At 36.7% G+C, this 18,186-nt stretch overlaps 1 long non-coding RNA gene across 1 annotated transcript; it reads right to left on the bottom strand.

Annotated features, from left to right (window-relative positions):
- Window positions 1–8,607: 8,607 nt before the first annotated feature.
- On the bottom strand, window positions 8,608–15,899 carry LOC135154517 (uncharacterized). The gene is made up of 3 exons (XR_010293861.1): window positions 15,753–15,899; window positions 13,046–13,209; window positions 8,608–11,660 (listed from the first exon to the last, which is right to left on the bottom strand). It is a non-coding gene; the product is annotated as an uncharacterized LOC135154517 (long non-coding RNA).
- Window positions 15,900–18,186: the final 2,287 nt, after the last annotated feature.

Raw genomic sequence — 18,186 nt, 5'->3', positions numbered from 1 at the left:
GACTACTGGAACCTGAAACTAACAATGGCACTAAGTGGAACATCTTTTATTCTGTTCACCCTTCTATTGTGTTTGTTTAACAATGGCCATGATGGCCAGATAAAACACCCTGCATGCATCTACAATGTCAAGTGGCCAGCAGTATATCTTTGCAAATATATGGGTACTCACATACCATATTATGATAACACTTGTGCTACTTTTCAAGCTTCCTTGGTGATTTGTGGGGATGTAATAAGCCCCAATCCTGGACCCGGCAACGTAACCACCATTGATAAGAATTTGAATTCTGATAAAGGAACATATCATATCCCCAAACACACAATTGAAGGTACACGAATATCTTATAGTATCACACATTCTAGGAAAATCGGACATGAGTGTCTTCCGCGATTAGATCATGAAACATGGCAACGAATTCATGACCTTGGGATTGCTCGAAAGAGAAAAACCCATCGGGGGACCAAAGGGAAAGGAAGAAATATCCCCCCAAAGATGGTTGACTTTGCCCTAAAACACATGCAATCTGAATCTACAATGAACCTGAATAACCCTATACCTGTACTACTTCGGCAACGAGATCAGCGAGTAAACATTAAAAGGAATCCCTGCTTTAAGAAAGTGGAATTGCTAAGTGATCATATATCCTACGATATCCCTTCTGTGTTCCTAAGTAACCTCCGATCTATTAATAATAAAATAGATGAATTGGAAACTGTTGCCTATGATTTAGATGCTGATGTCCTTGCATTAACTGAAACATGGATTACTCAAGACACACCATCAGAATGATTGGAAATTCCTGGCTATGAAATGTTCACGAAATCAAGAATGGGTAGAAAAGGGGGAGGTGTCGCCCTCTACGTGAAACCAATGCTCAAACCAAAAGTTTTTCAAGTGGATATTCCGGATAATGTTGAAGCAAGATGGGTAATGCTTAGACCAAAACGACTCCCTCGTGAACTATCTTGCATTGTTATATGCGTTGTATATTTTCCACCTCAAAGTCCATATGCTGACGAGTACATCAATCACTTAACAATCACGATTGATGACCTTTTAAGTCGGCATCCTGATGCAGGGATAGCAGTTGTTGGAGACATGAATGACTTAAACATTTATCCTTTATTAGTCAATGACCGATTCAAGCAAGTTGTGAGCCAGCCTACCAGAGGAAATAACATATTAGATAAAATTGTAAGCAACTTCGATAAGTACTTTTTACCTACTCAAGTAATTTCCCCTCTTGGCATGAGTGACCACAATTGCGTATTGTGGTCACCTTTTAGGCAACAAGTCAGACCGAAAAATGTTGTAAAGAGAAAAACAGTCCGTCTTCTTAAAGATAGCGGACTCCGATCATTTGGTCAATGGATAACTGAATATAATTGGGAATGTATATCTTCACTAAATGATCCAACAGACAAACATGAATTTATCTATAACACTGTAATGTCAAATTTAGACCTTTACTTACCTACAAAGGAGGTTCGCGTTGGTAGCTGTGATAAACCCTGGATAACTTCACGACTGAAAAGTGATATACGAGCAAGACAGGATGCTTTCCACAGAGGTGACAAAGAGCTGTGGCGTCAACTCCGCAATAAAGTTATCCGTGCCCTGTCCGATGCAAAGCAGCATTATTACAACACGCGGGTTAAAAATCTTAAGGTGGAAAATCCGGCTGCTTGGTACAAACAAATAAAAATACTTACCAAAAGAAGTATTGCTCCACCGACGATTACAGTACCAGATATTGATAGTAATGACCCTCTGAAGTTTAAAGAAGTTGCGACTGTAATCAATCAGCATTTTCTTGGAGTAGCTGCTGACCTACCTTCGCTAGATCAGCACTCTTTACCAGCTTCCTTACCTTCCCCTGTTGCGTGTCCTCTAGTGCAGCCCTACGAGGTGAATAAAAAACTGGAACAAATGAACAGTGGCAAAGCAACAATTGCCAACGATTTACCTGTCCGCATTGCTAAAGAATTTGCTTATGAGCTCTGCTTCCCACTGACTGATCTGATGAACTCGTCCTTTCAACAAGGAGTGGTACCCGCCCAATGGAAACTCTCACAAATAACCCCTATCCCAAAGTCCCGACCTGCAGTCATTGATAAACTTCGACCCATAGCTCTTACAAATAGTTTTGCAAAGATTGCAGAGTCATTCATTTCCAAATGGTTGTTAGAAGATATTGTGTCTCATATTGATCCTAATCAATTCGGAAATCGCCCTGGTCTATCCACAGCACATTACTTAATCAAGTTATTGCATAGTCTGTACGAAAATAGTGACAAACCAAAATCATTGTCAACGATTGTGTGCACAGACTTTAGTAAGGCCTTTGATAGGCTCGATCACAATATCCTGGTTAGGAAACTGATTGATCTTAGAGTAAGGCCATGCCTCATTGAATGGGTGATCAGCTTCTTAGAATCTCGAAAACAATGTGTAAAATACCAGTCTATCCTATCCGATTATATGACCAGTAATGCCGGGGTACCCCAAGGCACTAAACTCGGACCGATTTTATTCCTTGTCATGGCAAATGATGCCTGTATGAATGTAACGTTACCATATTTTAAGTATGTGGACGACCTAACCTTGTTGGATTGCCGTAAACATTCAGATCCTTCATTGTTGCAAGTTGTATTGGATGATCTTCAGAACTGGTCAGCTCAAAACCACATGAGTCTAAATCCAACAAAATGTCTCACCATGGATGTTCAGTTCCTCAAAACTCCCAATCCTTCAACAATTCTTTCTATCAATGACTCAGTGCTTATGAATGTCCAGTCAATGAAGATCCTTGGTGTCACAATACAATCTAGTCTTAAATGGGATTTGCATATATCAGAAATTCTCAAAAAGTGTAACCAGAAATTGTACATGTTCAGGATGGTAAAAAAATATGGTCTTTGTTTATCTGATATGAAAACAGTTTATGTGGGGTATATTCGCCCAATCATGGAATACTGTGTACCTGTCTTCAATGGATCTCTCACTAAAAAACAAGTCACTGACCTCGAACGAATTCAAAAACGAGTCTGTAGAATTATGCTTGGATCATTGTATACTACATATGCCGATGCTTGCCGAATTTGTAACCTTGATACCTTGGAATATAGAAGAAAAAAATTATGCACCGAATTTGCCAAATCCCTGGTAGAAAACACCCATTGTTGCACTTGGTTACCACCTAAAAAGAAAGTTTACATGACGTTAAGAAACACCCCCAAATTCCAACAATTTAAATGCAAAACAAACCGCTATCGTAATAGTTCCCTGCCCTATCTTATCGATCTACTAAATGAAACCTAAGCAAAACGATTCCATTAAATATAATAAAGTAATAATGTACTTCAGTTTTAGCCCACCATATGCCGAGATTAAAATGTAATTTCAATATATGGTTTGTTACGTTCGTTTTGTTTTGTATGATTTTTCTACCTTGACCGAATGAATTTACCAAACTTATCATACTTCTCATGATCCTTTTCAATTTACAATCCTATGTTTGTGTGATTTACAATGTTTATTTGTGTGCCTTCACATGTTTTCCAGTTAGACGAGCAGGCCATTAATTAATCCAAGTCCACTTTTGTTTCTTGATTTTTAATTATATTCTTATGCTTTGTCTTCCCCCTCTCTATCTCTCCCCCCCTCTCTCTATCTTTTTATCTTTACACTCATTTTTGACCTGTAACTGTTCTCCATCATATTGTCTGTGCTTCTAATGTTACTTTGCAAGACATTATGTTATTTTTATATTGTGAATTCGAGTTATAACGCAAACGTTTTACATATTATATGAAATGCAATTATTACATTTTTTTTGGTATATTTTGTTTTCCTACACACATGTATGCTTGAATTTCTTCTTTATTTCTTTCATTTCCGTTACCTTTCTCCGATCACCAAGCTTACTGTTCTCTGTTAAACTTTTTCTTTCTTTGTTGTCTTACCTATTCCCACTTTGTATCTTTCTTCCCATTTCTTCTTTCTGTCAACTCATTCAGGTCTTCCACTTCTCCACCCCATGATTTATTCTTTCTGAACATCTCTCCTTCTCTTACTCTCTTTCTCTCTCCCCGTTTTCCTTTCTCTTATCCCATATATTTCAGCCCTCTCCTTCATTTCTATGTTTCTTTCTCTCTTGCTCTCTTTCTTTGTGCCATTCTTTCAACCCTTAGTCTGTTAAAAGTTGTACTTAGTCTGAAGATGCAGTTATTTTATATTATTATTTAATTGAATTGTGAAAATAATGTGTAATCAAATTTGTATCATTACAATTGTAAACTTCATGTAATTCAGCCCTTGGGCTGCGATGTGTTGTTTTTGCCAATAAATACCATTTTACTACTACTACTACATTCTTTTTAACACTTCAGGGGGCTTTTTTCTTTATGAGATACTACTTTCATAGAGTCATGCTTAAATGTTGACGCACATATGGTTTGCAACGTGCAATCTTATTGATTAATACGCAGTCGAGTATTCCCAAGTGCTTTGGCATTACAAAAGCACCATATGTGTCAGCAAATTGTACATGTGCCTCTACTGATCAGAGATTTGTGTCACAACTGCCAAATGGTATCCATACTCCGATTACAACTTTAGAACAGAATTCAGATTTAAATTAAGTTCAGAAAATGGACCAATGTGCTGTATACATGTACATAGTCAGTGGAGTACTTTCACCTGCAACCTCTCCTAGCGAGTTTTTCAAGAAGCAAATAGTTCATGATTTTCAGTGACTAATTCAATATCAGATGCAGGGATTTCAATAGCTGACAACAAGATCTGTGTATATAGCCAGTCTAGTGCATTTATTCATGAGTGACTTAAAGGGATAGTCCAGGCTGGAAATATTTATATCTCAATCAATAGAGTAACATTCACAAAGCAAAATGCTGAAAATTTGATCAAAATCGGATAACAAATAACGAAGTTATTGAATTTTAAAGATTTGCATTATTCCGGTGAAACAGTTCTAGGCATGTCTTTATAAATATCCAGTATGTAGACTGATGATGTCATATCCCCACTTATTCTTTTGTATTTTATTATTTGAAATTAGGTTTATTCAAAATTTTTCTACCAAGAACTAAAACAATGGGATCGACAACTGATAAGTGCATTAGTTATTTATTGCCGCAACTTATTTCATTACAATGGAGACACATCATTTATGAAAAAATGAAACATTACGATTTCATGTAATAACATAAGAAAAAGGAAAGTGGAGATGTGACATCATCAACCCACCTAATGAATATTCATGACGATGTGCATATAGCTGTTTTCACAAAATATTGATAAAATTTAAAATTCAATAACTTCGTTATTTGTTATCCGATTTTGAAGAAATTTTCAGCATTTTGCTCTGTGAATTTGACTCTAAATATTTAGATATAAATATTTTCAGCCCGGACCATCCCTTTAAAGAACTACTCCTGGGGAGTGTTTTCATGAACCAAAGAGTTCATGATTTTTACTTGATTGATTGATTGATTGAATTTATTTCCGTAAAAAAAACAGATAACAATACATATAAAATTATACATATGAATTGGTAAATAGAAAACGGGAGGATGGCCCTACTCAGCAGCATCAATCATGGTGCTGCTGGTCTACCGAGGGGTCCTCATATAGCATAAAACAAAATTACACATATTAATATAAATTATACATAATATAAGAATAACATACCAAAACAATAAGAAATAAAACTAATCGGTCATAACATCTAGCCCCCACCCCCCCCCCCCCCCCTACGTTAACACACCCTACATTTCAATGCATATGAATTAAGCAACAGAGAATAATGTACAGTCAGACCCAATTTAAGATGTGGTTATTAACTACATTATTAAATGAATTATAAGAAACAGAACATTTAGCATCACGTGGCAATTCATTAAAATATGTCGTACCCCTGTATGAAAACATTCTTCTACAGTATTCAGTCCGTGGTTTAGGGAGAGAAAGATTTTTATCAGAACGGAGAGAATATTTATGAGTAGAAAACTGAAATATATTATTCAAGTAAGGCGCACTAAGACCATTCAGACTCTTATACACCATTAAAAGAGTATGCTTTATACGCCTTGATTTTAATGACTCCCAGTTTAAGAGTTGATGAACAGTATGGTTTGATATATATATTTATACGGATTAATTTTGAGTATTATTCTGCAAGCTCTATTTTGTATCTTTTGCAATTGTTGGGTACATTTCAAATTTGATGAATCAAAGACTACATCAGCATAATCAAACAATGGCAAAATTACTGAACGGTAAATTAATTTCAGACTATCCTCATTTAAACATGAACGAAGCCGACCAAGGAAATTTACTAATTTACTGGTTTTAGCACAAAGTTTATCAATGTGGCAATTCCATTTTAACTCTGGATCAATAAAGACCCCCAAATATTTCACAAATTCTTTAGACTGAATACATTTTCCTGAAATTCTGACATTAAGAGACTTGTGCACAGACAACATATGACGTGACCCAAATAACATACTTTCAGTTTTGTCGATATTAAGACTTAATTTACTTAAACACATCCATTCGTATATACATTTTAGGTCAGCATTTAAATTGCTTTCAATGAGATTTACGTCATTATCAGAAAAATACAAAATAGAATCATCAGCGTATAGATGGATTTCACAGTGCTTAACTTGTTTAACTATGTCATCTATATATATAGTAAATAAAATAGGGCCCAATATTGAGCCCTGTGGTACTCCATAACTCACAAGCAAAGGATCAGATAGCGTAGAGCTAATGAATGTACTGATTTGACGATTACTCAGATAACTTTCGAACCATATGAGACTATCATTAGATATTCCAATTGATTTAAGTTTCTTCAACAAAGTATGATGTTCGACCGTATCGAAAGCCTTTTTCATATCGATAAAAACGGCTCCAGTATATAACCCAGAGTCAGTGGCGCGTAGCCAATCATCCGTAACTCGAATAAGAGACGTTATGGTCGAATGTTTTTTCCTAAAACCAGACTGTTCCATAGAAAGTATATTATTAGTTTGTAGATACTTGGTTAACTGTTTTTGAACTACTTTCTCCATAATTTTGGAAACAGGAGAGAGTATAGCGATTGGACGATAATTTGAAGGGGATGATTTGTCACCCGATTTATGTAAGGGAATTAATTTAGCTTGTTTCCATCTTATTGGTACGACACCATCTGACAATGATTTGTTTATAAGGTAAGTAAGAGAACGGACAACGATGGGGGCAGACAATTTGAGCATATTCATTGAGATACCATCGATTCCAACAGATTTCTTGTTTTTCAAACCACATATGATATTGAATACCTCGTCTTCAGTTACAGTATGAAGCGAAAAAAAAGAATCGGTAGAATCACAATGAGAGGAATTATGGGGAAATGTTGGAGGTATATTAGCAGCAAGGTCAGCACCAATGTTTGCAAAATAGCTATTGAATATATTAGCTCTGGGTTTATCTTTTCTGGTTGTATCAGTGGATTTCGATACGTCTTTAGGCATCACTGATTTAAGAATAGTCCACACATCATTTTGTGTATTTGTCGACGATATTTTATTCAAAAAGAAAGATCGTTTACGTTTTCTAATCCTACTTGTGACCAAGTTCCGCAATTTCTTATATCGGGTCCACAGTTCACCGTACTTCCTCTCCAAAAGTTTTCTTTGAGATTCCACTGTTTCGTTCAACAAATTATATTTAAGTTTCATAGCTTTTGCTTTACATCTGTCTCTCTCATTTATCAACTTTACAATATCAGGACACATCCAGGGAGAGGAATTGTTTTTAACACGTCTTTTACGGATTGGCATGTGTTTGTTAATAACTTCAAAAAAGAGATTCTCCCATACCTCCACAGCTTCGTCAATATCATCTTTATCAGAGACAAGTTGCCAGGGTTGTAATTTTAATTCCTCAATATATGCGTTAGGATCAAAGTTTTTCATTTTTCTATACGTTATGGTGAGAGGTGCATAATTAGTAATATGGTGCTTCCAAACTAGAAAACAAATAGAATGGTCAGAAATACCAGAGTGTATAATACCATGAGATGCAACCATATCAAAACAATTAGTCAACATATGATCAATAAGACTGCATGAGTCTTTTGATATCCTTGTATATTCTTCGGTGTTAATCTGGGATAAAGAATAAATATTATGAATTTGGTTTAAGTGTTTAGTCTCATTACTTGAATTCTGTTTCTTAATGTCACAATTTAAATCACCAACAATAACAATGTTTTTACCAAATGAATCAAGGAAAGAGAGTAATTCTTCATAATAATTAAAAATTCTGATGGAACTATTTGGAGGACGGTACCATGTTGTTAGAATAAAAGATCTCGAGTGGTTGGTACCCACCAACAATGGAATGGCTTCGATATGTTCTAAGCTACTATGATTTAACAGCTGAAATTGTAGGTTGTTTTTTACAAAAATTGCTACACCTCCACCATTTCTATTTCTATCTTTCCGTATTAATTGGTAGCCATCTACATGGACTTCATTATCTAAAACAGAGCCATCAAGCCAAGTTTCATTTAACGATAGAATATGCACATTATTTTCTATCAATATAGTCTTGATTTCTGAAAAATTGCGGAGTAAACTGCGAACATTCAAATGTAGCACTATGAGACCTTTTGGGTGATTTAGTTCTTTGAATTTCAGATTTTTATCTCCCTGTTTATCAGGATGAGACTGAATGAACGAAGATTGTGTGGATGCTACGAATGAGCAAGTCTTGTCATTATCTTCATCAGATATGTAGTTAGGCAAATATTGAAACAAACATTTGGGACATTTCCAGTCTAAAAATTCACATAATGGATCATCATAATCAACAATACTAATTCCAACACATGCGATGTGAACCCATTTATGACATATTGTACAACGTATTCCCTTTTGGTTGTGTTTTACAGGTTTAGAACAACTAACACAAGAAAAAACCCTGACCATTGAAACGGAAAAAAAAATAGATAAACAAACAAATAAATAAATTACTGAATGAAATTAAAATCAAAGTTCAAACAGGCAAGAGCTAAAATAGCAGGATGCACCAAAGTTCAAAGAGTACAATATTGCATACATAGCAAAGTACAACTGAGTTTATTTTCAAACTGATCAAATATTGTCCAAGTCTCCTTCATGCGTGATGAGACGTTTTATTGTTTTTCCGCCACTGGCTGGGAGCAACGCGAAAATCCTTCCGTCAGCGGACCACGAAGCAAGAACCTTTTGACAGTTTTTCACTTTGTATAGAAGTTGTGCGTTGGGCCTGGTTAGATCCTCCTCAATGCCCAACTTTGACCCCTTGAGGACACGCCTCTTCGAAAGGATCAATTCACTCTCAGCCAATTCAGCCAATTCACTGACCAATTCACTCTCAGCCAACCAGATGCAAGGATTTTAGTAGCTTACAACAGTAATCAGTTAAAAAATCACAGTCTCTTTGTTCATGAAATGCTCCCTTGAACTTCCTGCAATCTACAGGTCATTTCCTTTGATCTCTTTTAATCACCACTCGTAATATGATATATGTAAACGGAAAAACTCACTGCAGTTTGTACAAACACGTCACAGTTTAAAGGGCAAGTTCAACCCAATAAAAATTTGGTTTTCTGATAAAATGAGAAAAAAATATGAAACAAGCATTTAATGCACAAAATTTTCATTAAAAATCTTATGTAAAATAAGAAAGTTATTTACATTTTGAAATTTCACTGATTTTTCACAAAACAGATAAACATTTATGTAAAACACAGCGAAAGGCTAATTAATTAGAGTCAGTGATGTCACTCACTCACTACTGTACTCCCTCTTACTATATTTCATTGTTTTGAAATTTGCAGATTTGGCAATAAGGTCACTCTTCATTTGATCATAATTAATTATAATAATGGCAATTCTATATAAAGTTCAGAGAGGAATCAAATTTTGTTTTTCATATTTAGGAGAAAACTTAAATATTTCACTTTCTACAATAAAAAAAATCTAAAGAAATACTGAGTGGAGGAGGTCATCAGATGTTCATAAATCTGTTTTGTGAAAATTAGTAAAATTTGAGAATAATTCACATCAATTGTTAATTATTTGTCAGAGTTATGTTTGCTTGACTTTTTTGCATCCAATTTTGTTGTTGTTGGAGTGGATTTGCCCTTTAAGATTGCTACATTTTATGTAAGTTGTAAATTATGTACGAGTAGATATGCTCCTATTAATACTATAAATCATTTTAAATTATGCCAGTTATGGTTACACTCTTAAATTGAGTTCAAAAATAATTATGATCATCCATTGAAAGGATCATAACTTTGTTATTTTATTCAACATTTCTCAAAAAACTTCCATTGATCAGTTTCTTGGATATAACTTTGAAATGAAACTGTAAACTGGTTTCATTCCCTCTTTTTCAATCCTTCTCTCCTATAGTTCTTTCCTTTAATAGAGCAGGGATTCTAAAATGGTGGCGCGCGCCACTTGTGGCGCACCGAGCCTTGCGGAGTGGCGCTTGAGAGCCGGTACGAAAAAAAATACACCTGTACATGTACATGGCGGGAACGTTTGGTCTACTAGTAACCTGGAATCGATTTTTGATGATAATTTCATAACAAAGGGAAAACAAAAACCGAGTTATATTTGAAACTTAAGTCCTCATTGGTTTTATTTTTATTTGTTCTATGCTTGGTGTATGTGTGTGCAACCGTAACAAAGAGTATGTGCATGCCATCACAATGATAGAGATACGCAAATTATCTCTAAAAGATGATCACAAGTGATCTGAAATCTACATGTATCACGTTTTCAACTATTTCTACGGCTCGTAATTTCGCATTTCCAGATTATACACTGAAAATTGGTAGAATTGCTCAGATGCAGCACTTGAAATGATGAAAATAAATCCATGATTGAACAGAACTCTTATACATGGCAAGCCATAGTTTGATTAATAACTTGGGCTCCGGGCAAAGAACATCTTATTGGAAAATGTGGCATACAGATATAAAATCAAGTTCTTAATTTGCATTTTATTGTAGCATCACGAAATGTAAGTCGGTTAAGTTTTAACCATCAAATAATACGGGAATGAAGTAAGGAATTTTAGACGTACACCTGTATTGACAATCATAAACTTTGTTTCTGATACCGATTATTCAAAATCCAAGGTTGTAAAAGTGACATGCTGCGATGTATTGTCTGTCGTGGAGTCGCGCATATAATGAATGATACATGAGATAGATAGGTGAGATAATTTTCTGCCCTAGCAGCAAAAACAAGTACATGTCACTTCGATCTCTATATCTGAACTAGTGGTATCACCAATATATGTTTTGAAAAGTCACTTATCATTAAAAAAAATGGATTGTGTAGTTTGTTTGCATCTGTATCACTTCTGTTGATATATTGATTAAATCCCCTCTTCATATAAAAGGCCGCTCCTTCGTGCTAGTGGAGCAGAACAGATTCCCAACAAGAAATATGGAGCTTTCACAAAAGTAATTGAGAAGGCTGCTTTAGAGTAAATCTTACCAAGAGTAACCATGAGATTCTGTTCAATCCATTCCCAGTGCTTAATGATGTCTTTCTTGTGAAGAGCTGTTGCAATAGCTGTAGGGAGAATACAATTTCTTAATCAATTCCACCATCAGTTTCATTAGCAACTCACCTAATATTGCATGATTATTTTACTTCATTCCTATTTAACGCCTACATCATTCCTTTTCAATTATAATATTCATGCCATCATAATCCTTATCTCCTTGTCTTCATCATCACTATCAACATTACCACAACCACCCATTCAATCCCCTGATCACACCATTACCAACAGTACCAACATTAAAACCACACTACCTCCAAATTCAACTCAAACACTACTAATAAACACAACCAACATCAAATTCATCCTCAACATACTAATTATCATTGTCCTCCTCAATATCAGCATCTCCAGCATGATTATCATCGTCATCGTAATCATGGTTATCATCATCTTCGCAATCATCATCACCACCCGCACTTCCACCATCATCATCATCATCACCCCCACCATCATTGTCTTCATCATCATCTACACTATCATCCTCATCACCATCATTATCATGGTCATCACTATTACCATCATCATCATTATTGTCGCTATCATTTTCATCATCATCATCATCACTGTCAATATCGTCATCATTATCATCATCATCATCACTGTCACTAGCATCATCATCACCATCATTATCATCATCATTGTCGCTATCATCATCACCATTATAACTAGCATCATCATCATTATAACTAGCATCATCATCATCCTCATCATTATCACAAACATCAATATCATAATCATCGCTATCATCATCATGACCATTATCATTGTCACTTTTATCACCATCCTCATCATCACCATGATTACCATCATTATCACCATCATCATCATCATAATCACCACCACCACCACCATCATCATCATAATCACCAGTCTCATTGTTATCTTCAACATCATCACCGACACTACCAACAACATCATCACCAGCATCATTGTTACCATCACCATTTGCAACCATAATCTTCATCATTCATCACCATCAGCATCACCATCATTGTTGCTATGATCATCCTCATCATCATAATCATCATCATAATCATCATCATCATAAATATCATTATCATCATCATTGTAACTATCGTCATCGTCATCATTGTTGCTATCATCCTCATCATCATCATAATCATCACTACCACCATGACCATTATCACTTTTATCACTAGCATCATCATCATCACGGTCATCATCATCATCATAATCACCACCACCAGCCCCATCATCATCATAATCACCAGTCTCATTGTTATCTTCAACATCATCACCAACATCATTGTTACCATCACCATTTGCAACCATCATCATCATCATTCATCACCATCAGCATCATCATCATCACCTTCATCGTCATCATTATCAGTATTGTGATAAACATCAATCTACATCATGTACTTACTATGGTAAAGCTCCGATTGCGGCGTCTGATGAAGGATACGGTACGGAGCAGACTTGTTGTCAAGGACCGAGTCCAGAGTTCCAATAACAAGAGAAGTCAACCCACCCCCTCCATGTCCCTTCCGCCTCTGGAGGGCAAAATACGGGTTCGCTCGCTCCGTGATCCTGTCATAAAAATGAAAATATGGTCTTTCTCGATCGTATATTTGATTATTCAGATGTAATGTAGGGCAAGACATATACAGCATCCCTGGTTTGGTGTTTCATAAAACTCTTCATAAGTTACGAACGACTTTACAAACGACCATCTGGAATGTGTTCTTAGGTGCAAAGTTGACCAAATAGGAATGTCTTATTTAGCACAAGAAAGGGTCACCAGTCGTGCGTAAAGTCACTCGTTCAGCTTCATGAATCAACCACCAGGTGGGTGTTTCATAAAGCTGTTCGCAAGATACGAATGACTTTACGCACGACTGGTGACCCCTTCTTGTGCTAAATGACACATCCCTATGTCATTCATTTATGACCTAAGAACATGTTCCAGTCATGCGTAAAGTTCTGCGTAACTTTACGAGCAGCTTTATGAAACACCCACCTGGTTTCTAGAGTTCCGGTTGGGTATTTCATAATTCTGTTCGTAATTTACGAGTGACTTTGCAACCGACAGGTGATCCTCTCTTGTGGTAAATGATGAAACCAGATTTCAATTGGTGTTAAGTTTCAAAGGGTCATCAGTTGTTTGTAAAGTCAGTCGTAACTTACAAACAGCTTTATGAAAGAGTGACTTTAAGAACGACTGGTTATCCCAACGTTCATCTGTAACATTGGCGAAGAACAATAACTTATTGTGACAGTGATTTCCCGTTTCAAAAAATGGTCCTTTCCGTTTCTGAAAATCTGTAATTCCGTTTCAACTTGATCTAAAAATGGAAATTCCGTCTTGTCACTGATTATGTACACAGCAAAAACCTGAATTCCGTTTTGCAAAGGTGAATTCCATGAATTTTAACATGAAAAGTATAAGAACCAAACGGAATTTCCGTTTTAATTACCGGTAAAACGGAAAATCACTGTCCCTAAATAAGAACAAGATGGCGGCGTAAACATCAAGCAAGTTTCTCCCATATTTTCATAAATATTTTTCTCGATTTTTTAATGAATTCTTGTTTAAAAATGAACTAAATATCGTAGAAATGTCAGAAATGAAGTTGTATCCCATTTACATGATTTAGCCAGGCTAGATCTTTTAGAAGGAAAGTAGAAATCTCGGGGGCGAAAGTTTCAGATTTTTTCGCGGTACACGCACATGAATGGGACGCGATACCTGGCTCCGTGGAGAGTAAGCGCACGTTAGTAGAATGATTTTTACTCTGCTGGAGCCTCCTGGCTACACCAGCTGTGCACAACGACAAATCGTCCATAGACTGTGTACAACGGATAGATCGTCTCCGCACAGCGATTCGGAGACCGCTGATTGGTCAATCGAGCAGATCACGTCATGACTACGTGGTCGCCAAAATAATTCCTTCGGACTGCGTGCGGAAGTATCGATAGCGATAACGATGTACGGTCACGTTGTGTACGCGGGAAATGGTCTTGGTTCGTGATCGGATCGCTCCGATATCGATCGAAAATTATCGAAACTCTGCGATTTCATGCATATTCACGCGACGCTCCGAAACTTGGAAGCCAATTGACTTTGTGCACGTTGCGATAGACTCTACGAATTCCAACGAACACGATGCCATATCGACGCTAATTCGTAAGATTTTGACGGAAAAGCAAGAAGTAATCGAAATTCGCTTACCTGTGCGGTATCTGTGAGAAAATAGATCCTCCGAGAATACCTTTCATAATTCATATAGAATATAAGAAAGTGAAATTCTAGGTCGATTTAGGTACGAGGTGATAGAGAATTGCACACATGTTTTGGTGGAATACTGTGTGGGGAAAGGGAAGGCTTGCACTACGCATGCTTACTATATTTTCATTCATAAATTGGCTCTCGGCAAAGGCTGCCGGCTGGATGACGTCATGTAATAAGCAAAATGTACACGACCGCTAGCGTTGAACGCTCCGCTATCCGTTGTACACAATTTGTCGCTGTGCTGTGTCTGTGAAGTGTGATGTTCCATTCAGCAGACGACATTCAACACCAGCGCTCAACACAATCTGCCAGAAATACGTCTTAATATTTTCCAAGGTCAATCTATTCCTAACACCAGCATCATTTCAAGACAAGTACGGTGCTGTGGCTCACACCAACACCACATTTCAACACCATACTTGAAATCACCAATTGCCTTTTTGGCAATTCAATTGCCATGATTGCAGTGTTCATTTTGGTTTTGTTTTTTCCAAAAAATACAAATTTACAATTCTGCTCATTTCTTTGAGATTTATTTTATAAATACCCTTAGGCTTAGCTTCATAATAATAAGGAACAATATCACATGAAATTTGTGTGGAATATTGAAGAAATACAGGTTTAATGTTTGGTTCAAACACGCCCCCCCCCCCCCCCCCCCCAACACACACACCTCACAAACACATGCATACACGCCACGCAGAAGATTCGATCAATACTAGAACACAACACCAAAACATATGCATGGGACACGCTTTACTTTTAATCTGCCTCTTCGGCCTAACTTTTCCCGGTGTAATGAGAGAGTCAAAGCAGTAAATTAAAAGTTTATTTTACTCACCAAAGTGCATTCGCAATGAGAACCTCTTCCGGACGAACCCACATTGTGGTGATGGCTCACAAATGTTCTGATCCCAAACAAATGACACCTAACTTCACCGAGACTTCGTAAACATTAACTCACTTCTTCCTAAACCGTGACGTCATCATCTGGGACAGGCGATATCGGACGACCGCGTTGTATACATCTTCGGAAGATACTTGAAGTTTTTTCTGATCTACAGAGATGAATCTCTATGGTCTATTCAAATCACATTATATTCAGCCCGGGGTATGGATTGCCATTTTAAGCACACCAAAAATGCTTAATATATGACAAACCGAAACATAAAATCATATTATGAGCAGAATGGATGAATACACGAATATACATTCAACGTACACCTTATTCCTAAACTTAATTCATTTCACACTCAAATGCCTGTATATATACTCTCATATTATCCCACACCCACCCACCCTGACCCAAACTACATTCAACACCTTATTCATCTCACACTCAAATGTCTAGCTTACATCATCCCACACCCACTCATCCTGACCCAAATTACATTCAACACCTAAACCTTACTCATCTCACACTCAAATGTCTACACCATATCATCCTAGTCCAACTCACCCTGACCCAAACATTCAACACCTACACCTTATTCATCTCACACTCAAATTCCTTCTCTCATTATCATCCCACACCCACTCATTCTGACTCAAACTACATTCAACACCTTATTCATCTCACACTCAAATGTCTACTCTTATATCATCCCACACCTACCCACCATGATCCAAACTACATTCAACACCTTATTCATCTCACACTCAAATGTCTAGCTTACATCATCCCACTTCCACTCACTCACCCTGACCCAGCATGCAAACTACATTCAACACCTACACCTTATTCATCTCACACTCAAATGCCTTCTCTCATTATCATCACACACACACCCTGCCCCAACCCCCACTTTAAAATGCCAGCTCGGGAATGAGAAGGAATCACCTAAACCAAAATCATCGCACATTCAAATGTCTAATTGTCTAGACTTACATCATCCCACTCCAACTCATCCTGACACAATCTACATTCAACACCTAAACCTTATTCACCTCACACTCAAATTCAACCTAGCTTATTTCATATCATCCCACACCTACCCACCCTGACTCAAACTAAATTCAACATCTAAACCTTATTCATCTCACACTCAAATGTCTATACTCTCATATCATCCCACTCACCCACACTGACCCAAACTATACTTAACACCTAAACCTTATTCATCTCACGCTCAAATGCCTACTTACTTTACGAATTCAGTAATTGGATATAGATAGCGACCTAAAAGGATTATATCATTTTCAGCTCATCCTTTGTTTAAGAAGGGTTTTAAATAAACAAAAAAACACAGAGAAATTCTTGCAAGAAGTTCCAAATGTACCATGGTATAAAACTATGGACTATGCAGACATATTATTTTACTGCATACACTATGAAAAAAAATCAAATTAAGGACGTTCCACAGTTAAAGTGAAATCCATGTCATTTTCACCAAACTTTGCACATAGATACTTTAGAACCTTAATATTCGAAATATGCAAAAATTAACATAGGTCCATGTGCTTGATTTTTTGCTATAGAGCTTCAAAGTTCACCCAAATTGATGTTCTTAAGAATTGCGCATTCAAAAGAATTTGACATTTTTAGACCGCCTAAGATTACTACAATGAGTTTAAACCTCCATTACTCATTCAAAATACATGAAAAAGTCATCAAATTTCGCAAGAGAGTTAATAATTGTATCGTTGGAATGGAGAATCTATTAATAGTGCTATTTGTTTGCAATTTTAAGTTTAACAGCACTGTCAGTTCTTAAAAATGGCGTAAAAGATAACAAAATCCCAATCTGAAAAATGTAAAATTTCAGTAACAAAATACAAACGTACAATAAATGCTGCACTTTATTCAAAATCCATGTCATTTTCACCAAAATTTGCAGAGTTGTAGAGGAAGGTATACCTAAGAGGTAGAAACATTAAAAAATAGGGGTTCATGTGCTTGTTTTTAAACTATCAGCATTTTTATTAGAGCAAATGTGCTTTTTAAAACACCAAAAATGGGCCGAATGCTTACCCTTGTAAAAAAGTACTGCGGTAGTACTGCGGTACAAGTACCGCAGTACTACCGCAGTACAAGTACTGCGGTAGTACTCGTGGTAAATTGGTCGGTACTACTGCGGTAGTACCGCGGTAGTACCGCAGTACAGGTACTGCGGTAGTACCGCAGTACCGTGGTACCTATACTGCGGTAGTACTGCAGTAGTACCGCAGTACAGGTACTGCGGTAGTACCGCAGTACCTGTACTGCGGTAGTACCGCGGTACCTATACTGCGGTAGTACCGCAGTAGTACTGCAGTAGTACCGCGGTACCTATACT

The sequence above is a fragment of the Lytechinus pictus genome, chromosome 6, assembly GCF_037042905.1.
Source record: "Lytechinus pictus isolate F3 Inbred chromosome 6, Lp3.0, whole genome shotgun sequence".
Taxonomy (NCBI): Eukaryota; Metazoa; Echinodermata; class Echinoidea; order Temnopleuroida; family Toxopneustidae; genus Lytechinus; species Lytechinus pictus.
The sequence above is the reverse complement of the archived record's forward strand: the minus strand, read 5'-3'. Positions and strand labels throughout refer to the sequence as shown.